The sequence below is a fragment of the Malaya genurostris genome, chromosome 3 (assembly GCF_030247185.1).
Source record: "Malaya genurostris strain Urasoe2022 chromosome 3, Malgen_1.1, whole genome shotgun sequence".
Taxonomy (NCBI): domain Eukaryota; kingdom Metazoa; phylum Arthropoda; class Insecta; order Diptera; family Culicidae; genus Malaya; species Malaya genurostris.
In genome coordinates, this window is record NC_080572.1 from 143,108,104 (window position 1) to 143,122,878 (window position 14,775).

Genomic DNA, 14,775 nt, shown 5'->3' on the forward strand with positions numbered 1-14,775 from the left:
CAACAAATCAAAGTACCATAGATAGAGTAGATGGTTTTCTAGACCCCAACGTTTCTGTTTGATTTTGTTTTAGTTTATTCAATTTTTGGTGGTTGTTCAAAGTGAAAACTACGATTTTTCAGGAAAACATTCGCCATTTTGTAGCTATAAAACCTCCCCAAAGTAACGAACATGGAAAAGGAAAACGTTGGGGTCTGGTTTTTATATGTAGAAAGTGTGTGAAAAATTTGCAAAAATGGTTCAGTAGGTTTTGAATGACGGTGAACACGGACTTTCAAAACCTGCTTTCGAGAAAAACGCGTTCAAAGTTTTTTGTCTATAAAATCAATGGAAACAATTTATTACTCAAGGAAGCACGTAGGGTCTAACATTTTCACAAAATCATATTTTTCTTTTGTATTTTTTGTTATGAAACATTTCAAGGATGTTTTGTCAAGTTTTTAAGTCGATCGAAGCAGAAATCTTGGACCTGTGTGCCGAGCTCTTATTTCTTCGCAAAGATAAAGGCCCACAACTTGCCGAGTTTTTATCCGATAGGCTTGAAAATTTCACAGAATATTCTTGGAATGTTTTACTAGGAGAAAATACAAAGAAAAAAATAAATGATTTTTTAAGTGTTAGACCGACGACACGACCAGACACTCCGAAGAAAAATCGGAATAAAAAGTGTTCGTGAGCGATTTACCACCAGTTACCATAAATATAGCAACCCCTTGAAAATAACAAAAACTAACTTTTCGAGCAACACTGTTTAAGTTGCTATGAGCTAGTTACCAAGAAGCACCAGAATAAATAAACAAACAGTTTGAAACAGTTGTGGAATAATTCCACATTTCATGATTATTCAAAATCATTTACAAAAAACTGCCAAAAATAACAATAATTCATTCGACGGCTGAATTGTATATAAAGTTTGTCAAACGCCGATGCTTGGTGAGTGATTATCTTCGTATAAATGGATTTCTAATCGCTTTGTGTTTTTAGTTCGATCTCGAAAAAAGAAATTATGATGGATTGGTTAGTATCATTACTAGTGAAGTGAAGTCGTCTGGAGCGAGTTATCAAAAAGTCGACATTCAATCGGCTTGATGGACTAGTTTTAGACCAGGAAGCTCGAGGATTGGCTTCATTCCTTACGGGAGCTACATCCTGGTCCGTTCGCGGTAAGCTTGCCAGATTGCAACAAATAGCTACAATTCTGAATCTAGAGAGCGTTTCAGAATTACCTGAGTATTGGGATTCGTCTTCAACAACATGGCCTCTGACACCTAGCGAAGTGCGGACAATTCTTGCGTTAAGGTAAGCATTTACATGTCATTCAGATTCCCAACGCAAAAGTAAAAATGTTCTAGTACAGATACATTTTTTATTAAATCTGCAGGCTGGACTTCAAAATAGATGACATAAAAAGTTGAAAATTTAAACGAGGAATGTATTTCTGGGAACGTTATGAAAGTGATAAATGCTTAGTTAGATGAATATATTCCCTCTGAAGATAACACACGAGATATTTTTTATTGCCTTAAACAACCGAAATCAAATTTTTGGTAGTGAATAATTTGCGTTGCCGATACGGTACGCCACTACGAATTACATATTCGTTATGAGACAAGTACTCCAGAAGTGTCGCGCCATTGACTTCAAAGCGGCATACGACACAATCGCTATGGCAGATCTCTGAAAGAATAAATTGAATACCTGCCAGCGGGCCAACTACACTCAGTGGTTTCGTTTTAAGTAAGAATCTCGACCGACACGACCTGCCACTCGCTTTTAAAACTGTATCGCAAATCGAGCTACCCCTCAGTAACTGGTAATGTCAAAATAATATCTTATGAAAAATGTTTAAAATTGGGAACGCGGTCAGAGAAATTGTTGTTTTCAAAATAACAGTTACAGTAACCCTAGTTACCATTGTTTATCTTTTCAAGTTAATCGTTCTCGGTTTCATTATTGCACATGCCCAATCTAGAGCATCTCAGAAGTTCTCATCGTCGACTGCGGATCTAAATCGGAATTGAGAGTTTTTATGGCTTGTTAATTTTGTATTTAATTATATATTCCGTTCACTGATAATATGTATTCTTGTAGCCTCTCTTCAAAGTGCGTAAACTAACCCTTTTGCGTTTATCTACGGCTTGATGCTCAGAGGGTGAAGAAAATCTCACCGTGAGACCAGAATGATCTTCAACCAATTGCATTGTAGTACTCAGATGAACAGTATGACCGCGAATGTTGGTGTTATGCTGCAATTTTGATGATGTTGCTACTTGTTAGAATCATTTCGATCGTGATTGCAATTATTTATATACTTTCAAATGTACTAATCAGCATTCACAAATTTTATATGACTTCTTCACCAATATTTCAATTATATAAAAGTCCTACACAAAATAAATGTTTAGTTACCGGTGAAATATGCTGCGATTACAATTTCAATCAACTGTGATCTGCGCTTCGCTGATATGAATTGCATTTAATGATATATGTACGTAACTACATGCCGTTGTGTGAAGGAACCAAAAGAAGTGGACGAATCCGTAGGTCGAGTGGCCTACGCTATAATGCAGAAACGGAGTGTCCCTTTTTAATTCTTCCCTTATATCGAATTCATATAATGAGGCCCTTATTACCGTTATCACTACACGGTGAAAACCCTTATTATAGGTATCACTTCACGGTGAAAATCAAGTGAAGTGAATGTAGGTATTTATCACGAAAGTCGCTTTGGAGGAAAAAGTAATTACTTTTATGAGCTTGTGGTTATTACGAACATCAAATCATTTTTTTTACTACAGTGACTACTTCAGTGTGTGTGATACTGGTAACAGGGAAAATCAAGTGAAGTGATATGTGTGAAGTGTAAGTGGAAGTGAGAACGGTTATCAGGGCCTGAAACTCCTTTTAAACGCCAGTAGAAGACGAGACAATCAGTGAGAACGACTTGACAGGGTATTTTGATTATTAGAATGAAATGCAAAATCGCGGTTCTGCACGTTAAGAAAAAAGACCAAAATCCCGAAACGACATTATCATTCCTGTTGTCATTCAAATATTTTTGATAGATACGTAGATAGCAAACGAAAAATTCAGTGGCAAATATACGGATATGTTCCATTTTGCTAGATCACCATTACGTCGCCATATTGTTAACGCCATGAAAACTGGTTTATTCCTGCAATCAATATAATTAGCCTAACTTGAAATAAACTGTTTTACTTATGATACATCTTTTAAAGTATTACCTGTTTGTTTATTATGCGGTGCATGGTAACTATTTCGTAGCAACCACAGCAGTGATGCTTGTAAAATATATTTTTATTATTACTTCGATAACTGATAGTGATCGCGCATGAACACTTTTTATTGCGATTTTTCTTCGAAGTGCCTGGTCGTGTCGTCGGTCATATTCAACGAATGGCAACACTGGGCTCGTCACTGACATTTCACGCGATGATAGTAAATGATGCCACTTGTGTTTCCGGCGATATACAGACTGGACAGTCAGTCTTTTAATACTTGTTAATATGCGTCTAATAAGTATAGTTTTATTCGTTTACGGCGTGTTTACGATTACCTCCGAAAACCCGTTGTAACAATATCGATAGTTTCTTTAAATCTAGTAGGCACACATACGTTATAACCGAATGTTTCTTTGAGATACTTGGAATTTATTAAAATCTCTGCGTCTTTGGACTTGAATTATCAATCTTTGTTACGGCTCACACTTAATGTGTAATTTTATTTGCCTATACCTGAAATATAAACTTACTTACCTACTGCTGTACAAATTTACAGATAGAATATAATACCCACACTATGAACTGTAAAACGGGAAACAAAACGGAATTAAAAAAGGGAGCAGAGGCTTCATCCATTCGTCAGCTTACTTACTTTTACTCTTTCAGTCGTAGACCACGCGGGTCTCTGTATACAGGAGACGTTTCCATTCAACTCGGTTCATGGCTGTTCGCCGCCAGCCTCGGTAGCTGCAAAGGGTCCGCAGGTCGTCTTCAATTTGATCGATCCATCTTGCCCACTGCGCGCCTCTTCTTCTTATACCGGTCGGATAATTATCGAGAATCATTTTAACCGGGTTGTTCTCCGACATTCTAACAACATGCCCGGCCCACCGTAACCGCCCGACCTTGGCCGTTTGGACGAGGGTTGGTCCTCCCAGCAACTGGTGCAGTTCATGGTTCATTCGCCTTCTCCACGTACCGTTTTCCATCCGCACTCCGCCGAAGATGGTTCGCAACACCTTCCGTTCAAAAACACCTAGTGCGCGTTGATCCTCCGCAAGCATTGTCCAGGACTCATGCCCGTAGAGGCTAACCGGTCTAATCAGCGTTTTGTGTTAACTTCGTACGACGGCGAATTTTGCTCGATCGAAGCGTCCTCCACAGTCCAAAGTAAGCACGATTTCCTGACAATATGCGTCTCTGAATTTCTCTGCTGGTGTCATTATCGGCAGTCACCATTTCGATTTCATCACCACCAATCAGAACTCGTAATGGGTGGCTGACGTTATCTTCTCTCGAGCCCCTGCCTTTCATGTACTTTGTCTTTGACACATTAATGTCTAGTCCGATCCGCTTAGCCTCAGCTTTTAGTCCGATGTACGTATCTTCCATCTTCTCAAAGTTGCGTGCTATAATATCAATATCATCAGCGAAACCAAGTAGCTGGACGGACTTTCTGAAAATTGTGCCACTCGTGTCTATCCTCGCTCTTCTTATCACACCCTCCAAAGCAATGTTGAATAGCAGACACGAAAGGCCATCACCTTGCCGTAGTCCTCTGCGAGTTTCGAAGGGAATCCCCGATACTCGAACAACGCACATCACTCGATCCATCGTAGCCTTGACCAATCGTATCAGTTTGTCCGGGAATCCGTAGTCGTGCATTATTTTCCATAGCAAGTTATCAGACAACTTTCGTATCGATCGGTCCATTTCTTTCGGAAGCTCGAGAAACGAAAATTCGCTAGCGAACATTCAGTACAGTGTTATTTGCCGCTTTCGTTCAGTATCAAGTATCGAGACTACGGTACTGTTTTCTCCGTGATGCGGGAAAATACATTTCTTGTAGACTATTCACAGTTCCCGAAACATCTTTCCCACGACGCGATCTTGAAGTTCATCGGTAAAGAACTCGGTCTTACTCGCGAAAATGTGCTCCAAATTCAACCAAGCAGAAGGCCTGGATGTACCTTCGTGAAGGTCAACAGTCTTGTCGTGGCAGAAAAAATAGTAGAAGAACACGATAACAAACACGAATTCGTTTTCGACGGAAAAGTGCACAAACTTCGGGTGACAATGGAAGATGGTGAAGTGGAGGTGTAGATCTTCGACCTTCCCGAAGACATTACCAACGAACAATACACTGCCTTTTTAGCAGACTACGGTCACGTTATAAGTATTCATGACCTCTTATGGGACAATCGCTACGGCACATTTGAAGGCATAAAGACAGGGGTTCGGGTTGCCCGAATGATAGTTAAAAAAAACATCCCCTCTCTTGTAACAATCGAAGGCGAAGACACAGCTGTAGGTTACAAGGGACAACGACAAACTTGTTTTCACTGTCGCGAATATGTGCACATCGGCATACCATGCGTGCAAAACAAAAAACTGCTCGTACAGAAACTCGAAGCAGATAAATCGTACGCTGGTGTAACAAAAAGCAATCCAAAAAAAGCCGGGTGAGTAATGTCAGAGACATAACTGGATGTCGTGAATACGAAAAAACTGACACGCTCCCATCACTTTTCCGAATATCAGTTAGTTGATTGATTGTATGAATTGTGCAAGCTTTCCTCCTTTTCACTAATAGAATTTGAAGCGATACACCTACATTAAAGTACAGATTAGTTACATTAAACAGATACTATTCTACAACTATATATTCCAAACTTAAAACAATTCCTTTTTAATTTGCTAATATAGGAGGCTAGGTACGACAAATTTGTAGTTTATTTTTATTGAAGCTATGAAGTTCGAAGATATCTGATTCTTCTCGAAATTTCAGTACGAGACAATTGCAATGGCCTGGTCTGAGATGTATCTACGACCTTCGGTATGCAAGAGTGATTCTAATAATAATAATGATAGTAATAATAATAATAATACAGATTAACCTGTATATATGGCAACCCTGTTTCGCATGGCATGTTTTCACACGACCCCATACTAGTATAAAGATGTGTTCAACATTCGCTTTCGCATTTCCATTCGTACTTGAATGTGTTAGTGACGGTACAAATCTGCCATCTTTTCAGTGTCATCGTGCTGACGGCGTCTCGTACGTTCAGAGTAGCTGCTTTAACTCAAATGACGCTATTTCTCTTTTTTTTCGCATAAATTTTTCGCATTGCATAAATATCTGTTTATTAATCTTATTTTTGTGTATTACATTTTCATTTTATAGACCCTTTGGCCTTTCATCTTTGTTGTTCATACGATTCGTTATTAATAATAGGTGTTTTAGTTACTCTTGTTTTACATACTAATTTTTAATCATAATATTTATTTTAATTATTTATAAAATGTCTACCTACTTATAACTATCCCTAACCTAATACGTACAAATTTTGAATTATTTGTATTTCAGAGATTGAGCACCTCTCTTCAAATTTCGTGCAGTATTGTTCGAATTTTTGTTCTAGTATATCCAGTGAGGCCATCTCATGTACTTCACTAGTCCTTGTCCAAGGGGGTAGATTTAGAATCATCTTTAAGATCTTACTTTGAATGCGCTGAAGTCTAAGTTTGTGTGTTCGTGCACAGCCCCGCCAAACAGGGACTACGTATTCAATTGCGGGGTAGATGATTTGTTTATAGACAGCCATCTGATTCTTCAGGCACAGTTTAGATGTTCTACAAATCAGCGGATACAGAAACCTAATGAGTATGCAGCATTTTTGAACTATTTTGTCAACATGTGACCTGAATATCAGATGTCTGTCAAAGGTGAGTCCTAGATAGATAACTTCATCGGACCATTGAATGACCTCTTCACCTAATCGTATTCTGCATTCGTCTGATGGAACAAGTTTTGGAGATCTTGAATGTGGAAACAAGATGACCTGAGTTTTTGCTGCATTGATTACAATTTTCCAGCTTGTAAAATATTCCGTTAAAGCGTCCAGACCTGTCTGTAGTTTATTCTTCAGAGCATTAATGACACGACCTTTGTTAAGAATGGCAGTATCATCAGCGAATTGTGACAGAACACCACCACCCGGAATAGGTGGGATGTCTAATGTAAAAATGTTGTATAGAATGGGACCTAGGATACTTCCCTGGGGTACACCAGCAGGAAAAGTAAATCTTTCTGAAAGTGCATTATTCAGAGAAACCAGGAATGCTCTATCTGCAAGATAATTTTTGATAATTTTAATATAATACATGGGAAAATTATAGCGATGCAGTTTAAACACCAGGCCATCGTGCCACACATTATCGAATGCCTTTTCAATATCCAATATTGCCATGGCAGTCGTTTTGGACACTGATTTGTTTTGCTGGATGACGTTGTTAACCCTTGTGAATTGGTGGATGGTGGATCTTCCTTTCCGGAACTCAAACTGTTCTTCCAGTAATATATTCTGTTCATCTGCGAAAGCAAGAATTCGCCTTTGTATTGACTTTTCAAACAGCTTGGATAAGGCAGAGAGTAAGCTGATGGGCCGATAGCTCTTGGAAAAGGAAGGATCTTTCCCCGGTTTCAAAACTGGGATAACTTTAGCTAACTTCCACTTTGAAGGAAAGTAACCAAGCTCCCAGCACCTGTTAAAAATTTTAGCTAAGAAGACAAATGAGCGAATACTCAAATGTTTCAGCTCAATGTTAAATGTGTTGTCGAAACCGGGGGCCTTCATATTTTTGGATTTTTTCACAATAGCCATCAGCTCATTCGCAGTGACTCTACTTTCCTCAGGAACCAAGCTGTATGATTGGTCAACCTCAGCTACGCTATCAGCAACGGCTCTTTCATGTGGACTAGCAATGTTGAGTCCTAAATTGTGAGAACACACAAACTGCTGACCTAGCGCATTTGCTTTCTCTACTGGTGTGATTAAAGGTATTCCTTCAGTTGCGTCCTGGGGTGACATCAGAGGAGGAATAGGCTTCGGTTTTTTCTTAAGCACCTCCGTTAAAGACCAGAAGGGCTTTAAATGTGGGAGAATTTCTCGAAGCTTTTGCTGGAAGTTCCTGTTGCGAAGCTCAGATATCCTTTCCTGGATTATCTTAGTTAAGTTATTATAAGAAGTCTTCCTATCTAGGATGCCAGTTCGTTGATACTGCCTCCGGTAGATATTTCGAAGTCGGATGAGTTTCTTGGTGACACTGTCAATTTGAAGAGAGGAACTCAGCATATGTTGTACTGGAACCGTCCTATCACGAGCGACTGTGATTGAATGCTGGAAGGAAGATAGGGCTGCATCGATTTCCATCGGGGAATCAAGTGGCAAATCGATATTAACAAGTTGGTCGGCGATTTGTTGAAATTGGACCCAGTCGGTGCGATAATAGTTCCTCCGAGGTTGAATAGGCACTGTTTCTGGTGAAGATCCCAACGTCAATATTACTGGAAAGTGGTCGGAAGATAGCTCGTTGAAGACAACCGGAGAGCTGCCTATGGCGATGTTGCTGATGAATATATCCAAAATGGAATGAACTCCCGATCTGGAAAGTCGCGTTGGTTGATCCGGAGCGAGTATGTTGTACTGTCCAGCTTCGTAATCTTCGGCAAGTACGAATCCGTTTCGATTCTGTCTTCTGTTTCCCCACAGCTCATGCCGTGCGTTCAGGTCCCCAGCAATGATGAATTTGTTCTGTCGTCGAGTGAGCATAGCCAGATCTCGCTTCAATGATGCACACGTACCATCTCGAAGATTGGTTTGTTTGTGGCAGTACGCTGCAATGATGATGATGGGTCCCATCGTCGTTGTAATCTCAATTCCGATGGCTTCTATAAGTTGCAATTTAAAGGCTGACAGAAGCCTGTGCTGAATGGATCGTTTTACGGCAATGGCCACTCCCCCTCCTCTGGTAGTTGTCCTGTCGAGCCTGTGAATCCTGTAATTGGAAATAAAAACAGAAATTTTAGGTTTAAGATGAGTTTCAGTTAAAACAGCAATATCGGCATTCTTCTCTTGAAGAAAGTCGGACAATTCAGCAGTTTTGCTCCTGAGTGAGCAAGCATTCCAATTTACTATAACCAACTCATTATATTGCATATTCGATGATGAATTTGCCTAAGGCGTTGATTTGATCTAACCGCGTTCTGCAGTTTCGTAGTTTTGTTGTCATTGTTTCAAAAATGACGATCAGTTGTTCAGCAGAGAATAAGTCATCAGAGTCGTCCTTTGCTTGTGGTTGATTATTGCCCCATCCAGGAGGGTTTTTTGAGGAAGATTCTTTTTGTGATCCAGCGGCTGAATCTTTTGGATTGCTGCGAGGAAGTGGCGGCAAATTCGGAATATCCCTCTTCGGTGAGAGCCGTGGGAAATTAACTTCATCCTTCTGTGGAACATTCTTGCGCGTTGATTGTTTGCGGGACGCCTGTTGTCGAATTTTTGTGAACTCAGCACGTTTGGGACACGATTTGCTATTTTATTGACGCTATTTCCCACATCACATTTCATTTTATACCTGCTAGTGGTAGCGGTGGACGGACGTCCCCTTTGTTAGAATTCCTTTCCTATACGCAGAACGGGAAACAGTGAAACGATATAAAAGAGAGAGTTAGCAAAGCGGCAGCCAGTAATACTGAATTGGCTGTCGAGCTGTTGACAGCATCTTGTGGAATTTTTACGCAGAAACACGCACACAGGAGGAACAGTTAAGGGCAAGACAAAGTCCCGCTCAAACCGTGCTGGTCTGAAATGCCCAGTTGGCGACAGAATCCATCGTTTGCCTCGGAAGGGGAACTACGCCGAGCGTTTCGGTGCTGGTGCATCGGTCTATCTGGCGGCAGTGATGGAGTACTTGGTTGCCGAAGTGTTGGAATTGGCCGGTAACGCTGCCCGTGACAACAAGAAAATGAAAATCATCCCTCGCCATCTGCAACTGGCCATCCGTAACGACATCCGTTGAAAACCCCGTCCTTTCCAGGACGACCACATCACTGTGATAAAGAAATATTTAGGATTGCTTTAAGTTTAGCCAGTTCTGATACGCCTGGAAAGTAGAATGCGCAAATCAAGTGGAAACATTTGTTCATCTCTTTCATTTGTTCAACTCTGTTTTGTCACGGCATATTTGTATACTAGTATAAAGATGTGTTCAAAATCATCACTTTCGCTTTCGCATTGCCGTTCGTAATTGAATGTGTTAGTGACGGTGCAAATTAATTTAGCTTCCATCTTGATGAATCTTTTGGTAGGAAATATTGAGATCTGAGATGGTTCTCGTGTGTGTCTTGTTTCGGCAATGGGCCTTGCTGGACTTTTTGGCTACCTTTCTACCGATTTTCGGTGTCATTGTGCTGACGGTGTCTCGTGCATTCATATCGGGAAACAGTGAGACGACAGGCCTTCGATGTTGCTCTCGTGTCTTGTTTCGGGAAGAGTTGCTCAGCAAATAGTAGGAAAAATGAACCATTCAACTTTTATATGGATGCTCTTGTATAGATGCAGACATCTCGCGTTCTGATTGGCTGGTGCTGTCATGGGTTAAATCAAACAGGTTTTTCAATAGTGTACTATTGAAAAAACTTCAATATTGTTGTAATACACGTTCAAGTTGAAAATTTTCGATTCTATTGGTAGTTAGATTATATAAATCCTTCTACAGATCACTGAGCTATGAGCTTCCAAAATACGAGAAAGGCAAACGCGCCTTATGGATTATCCCCTTTGATACTCGTTTATACCAAACATTTCAGAAAAGTTTAATTTTGAACTATTTGAGAATATGTCACACAACTGAAAGTTTTATCATAAAATTGTGATCATATTTCCGATGGCATGTAGCAAGAATTATGTTGATTCATTAGATATAACAGGAGATATTCACGATCAAAAGCTTATCACTCTCTCAGAGGGTAAATTTTGAAAAGGCGCCCCATAGTAAAGTAAGTCGTATTCACGACAAAAAGTAAAGGAAACCAGCAAAGGTCAATAACGCTAACCATATGGCCCAACACTTCACCGAATCAACCTGTGCCACTACTAGAGCCCTTACCGCAAAACTCGAAGATTGAAATATCGCCTCGAAACCTCAACAGTCGTGTTGTCCATCAAAAGACAACCATGGCTCTCCCCGCTGCACCCATCCAGCAAACACCAATCACTACGCAAGTAGACTTGCCCCAACCTACTCTTCGCAAAAACGACGGAAACGAAACAGACAGCTCACAAGCATCTATCGCCAGTCGACGCAGCTCACGCAGACAACCACCAAAAAATGCGTCACACCGAGGAAGACCTTCCATCTACAGAACACGGACAAGTCCAGCTAACCGATGAAGATATATAATATTCGAATACGCAAGCTGTAATATCGCAACTATCAACATTAACACGATAACCAACACAACCAAATTGAACGCTCTCCGGATGTTTATTCGCACAATGGACCTTGGTATTGTGTTCCTGCAGGAGGTCGAGAACGAACAATTAACATTACCGGCTATAACGTTATTTGCAATGTAGACCACTCAAGAAGAGGAACAGCGATAGCATTGAAGGAACACATTAAGTTTTCGCATATAGAAAAATGGATGGAAGACTAGTTGCCTTACGTGTGCACGATATAACGCTGTGTAATGTATACGCCCCCTCCGGTACCGTCCGTCGCGCAGAGCGAGAACGCTTCTTCAACACAACGCTTGCATATTACCTACGTCATCGCACCACGCACACTATCCTCGGAGGCTACTTCAACTCTAGCGCTACTTTACAAGCAACCGTTAAGCACTTGCACCTACGAGATATATGGCAACTACTTCGATCGCATGAAATCGAATACACATATATCACAGCAAACTCTTCCTCCAGAATTGACCGTCTGTATGTTAGTAAAAACCTCGAAAATCAGTTGAGAACAACAGATGTTCATGTGTGCTGTTTCTCAGATCACAAAGCGGTTGCGATGAGAATTTGCCTTCCACTTCCCGACAAGTCACATGGCCGAGGATATTGGTCCCTTCGCCCCCATCTCCTAACCTCCGAGAACATCGACGAGTTTCAGCTAAGGTGGCAATACTGGACTCGTCAACGTCGAAACTTTTCGTCATGGATGGAATGATGGTTGTCATACGCCAAGCCTAAGATCAAATCCTTTTATCGTTGGAAATCGAAAATGTTTGTGCGTAGCAACGAATCGTACATCGCAGGAGAACCGCTGTCGACTTATCAACTGGGAGAGCGATTGAGACGGAAAACAATTATTGAACACCTTCGGAATGAGAGAGATGAAGTAATCGAAAACGCCACCGCCATCCAAAACCATATGGCCCAATACTTCACTGACCTGTACGCACATAGACAAACCGAGGAAGTAGGGAATAACGACACATTCCACTGCGACAGAGTCATACCCGAACAGGATGCCATGAACGAAGCTAGCATGAATGAAATCACGACAGCCGAAATTTTGGCTGCAATTCGTACTAGCGCATCCAGAAAATCACCAGGCCCAGACGGTTTACCAAAAGAATTTTATCTGCGCACATTCGATGTAATCCATCGTGAGCTGAACCTAATACTCAACGAAGCCATCAACTCTAACTTTCCAGCTCAGTTCGTCGACGGAGTGATTGTATTAATAAAGGCTGATACGGCACGTGCGTACAGGCCGATTAGTCTTATTAACTTCGACTACAAAATCCTCGCTCGGATCTTAAAACAGCGTCTTGAAAACATACTGCAAATAAACCATATATTAGCAAACTCGCAAAAATGTTCTAACTCCCACAGAAACATTTTTCAAGCTATATTGGCCCTGACAGATAAAATCGCGCAATTGATTGCCAACAAACAAAGCGGCAAATTAGTGTCATTCGATCTCGATCATGCGTTTGATAGAGTAAACCATGATTTTCTGTTTCGTACCATGCGTGCGCTGGGTTTCAATACAGCTCTAGCTGAGCTACTTGCTCATATTGCTTCAGCTTCTTCATCCAGGTTACTAATAAATGGACACCTCTCCTCACCCTGTCCCATTCAGCGCTCGATGCGGCAAGGTGACCCTCTTGCGATGCTACTATTCACGATACAGTTAAATCCATTACTGTAGAAACTAGAACAAGTGTTCGGAATGAACCTAATCGTCGCATACGCAAACGACATCAGCGTCATTGTCAGCAATGCAGACCAGCTGGATGAAATGCGAGCTATATTTAGGCAATTTGAGTGTGCGGCAGGCGCCCGTCTAAATGAAGCCAAAACAATAGCGATCGACGTTGGTGTGACGATGAATCCAATAACAGTACCATGGGTTCGCACGGAAAGTAGCATCAAAGTTCTTGGTGTGATATTTACTAATTCACTACGGCAAATGGTATCACTCAACTGGGATAACATCGTGACGAACTTCTCTCAAAATGTACACTGAAATGAAAATCTTATTTATATTCATTAGATTTGTCATATGAATCATATGCAGAATATAATTCATAGAAATTATATGGAAACTTATAATCTTTATTTAATGTGTACGTCAAATCTAAATGGACGTTATCATAATGAAAGTTATAAAAATATCCCATATAATTTATATGGAAATCCGATGGAAGTCGTGAATCGTACTGCTTGAAGCTGAAGAAATAGTTGTGTCTCCGATATTCATCAACTGCTCCAGACCATTTTTTTTCAGAAAGTTCCGCATCTCAATGTAATTTTAAATCGCTGACAAGACAGCTCATCCAACTTCGTTCAAGGATATGCGTTAACGGACCATGAAATATATATCCGGTACATTTCATTACTCTATCTGTCTAGTAAGATTCATTTTTATTTTCAGTCTCGGGATCTCACTTCTCTTTCGCAAATATCATGAGGTGCTCCCTTACCGAACGGAATACTAGTAAAGCTTGAATCCTCAAAGAAAAGTAGTAGTTGGCGATTATCTGCTATTCGTATGAGCTCCATTGAAAGTTATATATATATATATATATATATATATATATATATATATATATATATATATATATATATATATATATATATATATATATATATATATATATATATTAATAAATTAAAACTAGTCATATGGTATATATGAACCTATCTAAATAAAATCGAAGTGAATATAATATGTGCTTCATAAATTGTTCCAATGTATGTTGTGCGGATATCTAGTAATGGTTATAAGACACGCCAATTAATTTGACTCAGACTGGAAATTTCATTCGTTATATGGAAATCCTGTGAAAATAACGTTAAGAAGAGTTTTATGTTTCATAAGATTATCTCATATATTTGACATGATGTTGAACACATCTTGTAACTATTATTGGAAATGCTAATAGTGCAAAATCATTAGAATATCATATAATGTGAAAAAGAAAATTTAGCTCAGTGTATGGATGCACTCACTTCGCGCTTAGTCATGCATCAAAAAGTTACATTACTAAACACATTTATTTCATCAAAAATATGGTACATGTCTTCAAATGTTCTTCCAACAACAGCACAAGTGGCTAAGTTGACAGCTACCATGCGTTCGTATCTTTTCCGTGGATCAAGTGCGACTATATCGATGCAACAATTAGCTCGCAAAATTGAAGAGGGTGGTCTAAAACTGCAACTTCCGGCGATAA

At 40.0% G+C, this 14,775-nt stretch overlaps 1 long non-coding RNA gene across 1 annotated transcript; it reads left to right on the forward strand.

Annotated features, from left to right (window-relative positions):
• Nucleotides 1-910: 910 nt before the first annotated feature.
• LOC131435707 (uncharacterized) lies at nt 911-1,466 on the forward strand. The gene is made up of 3 exons (XR_009230530.1): nt 911-1,163; nt 1,221-1,299; nt 1,382-1,466. It is a non-coding gene; the product is annotated as an uncharacterized LOC131435707 (long non-coding RNA).
• The last annotated feature ends 13,309 nt before the right edge of the window (nt 1,467-14,775 follow it).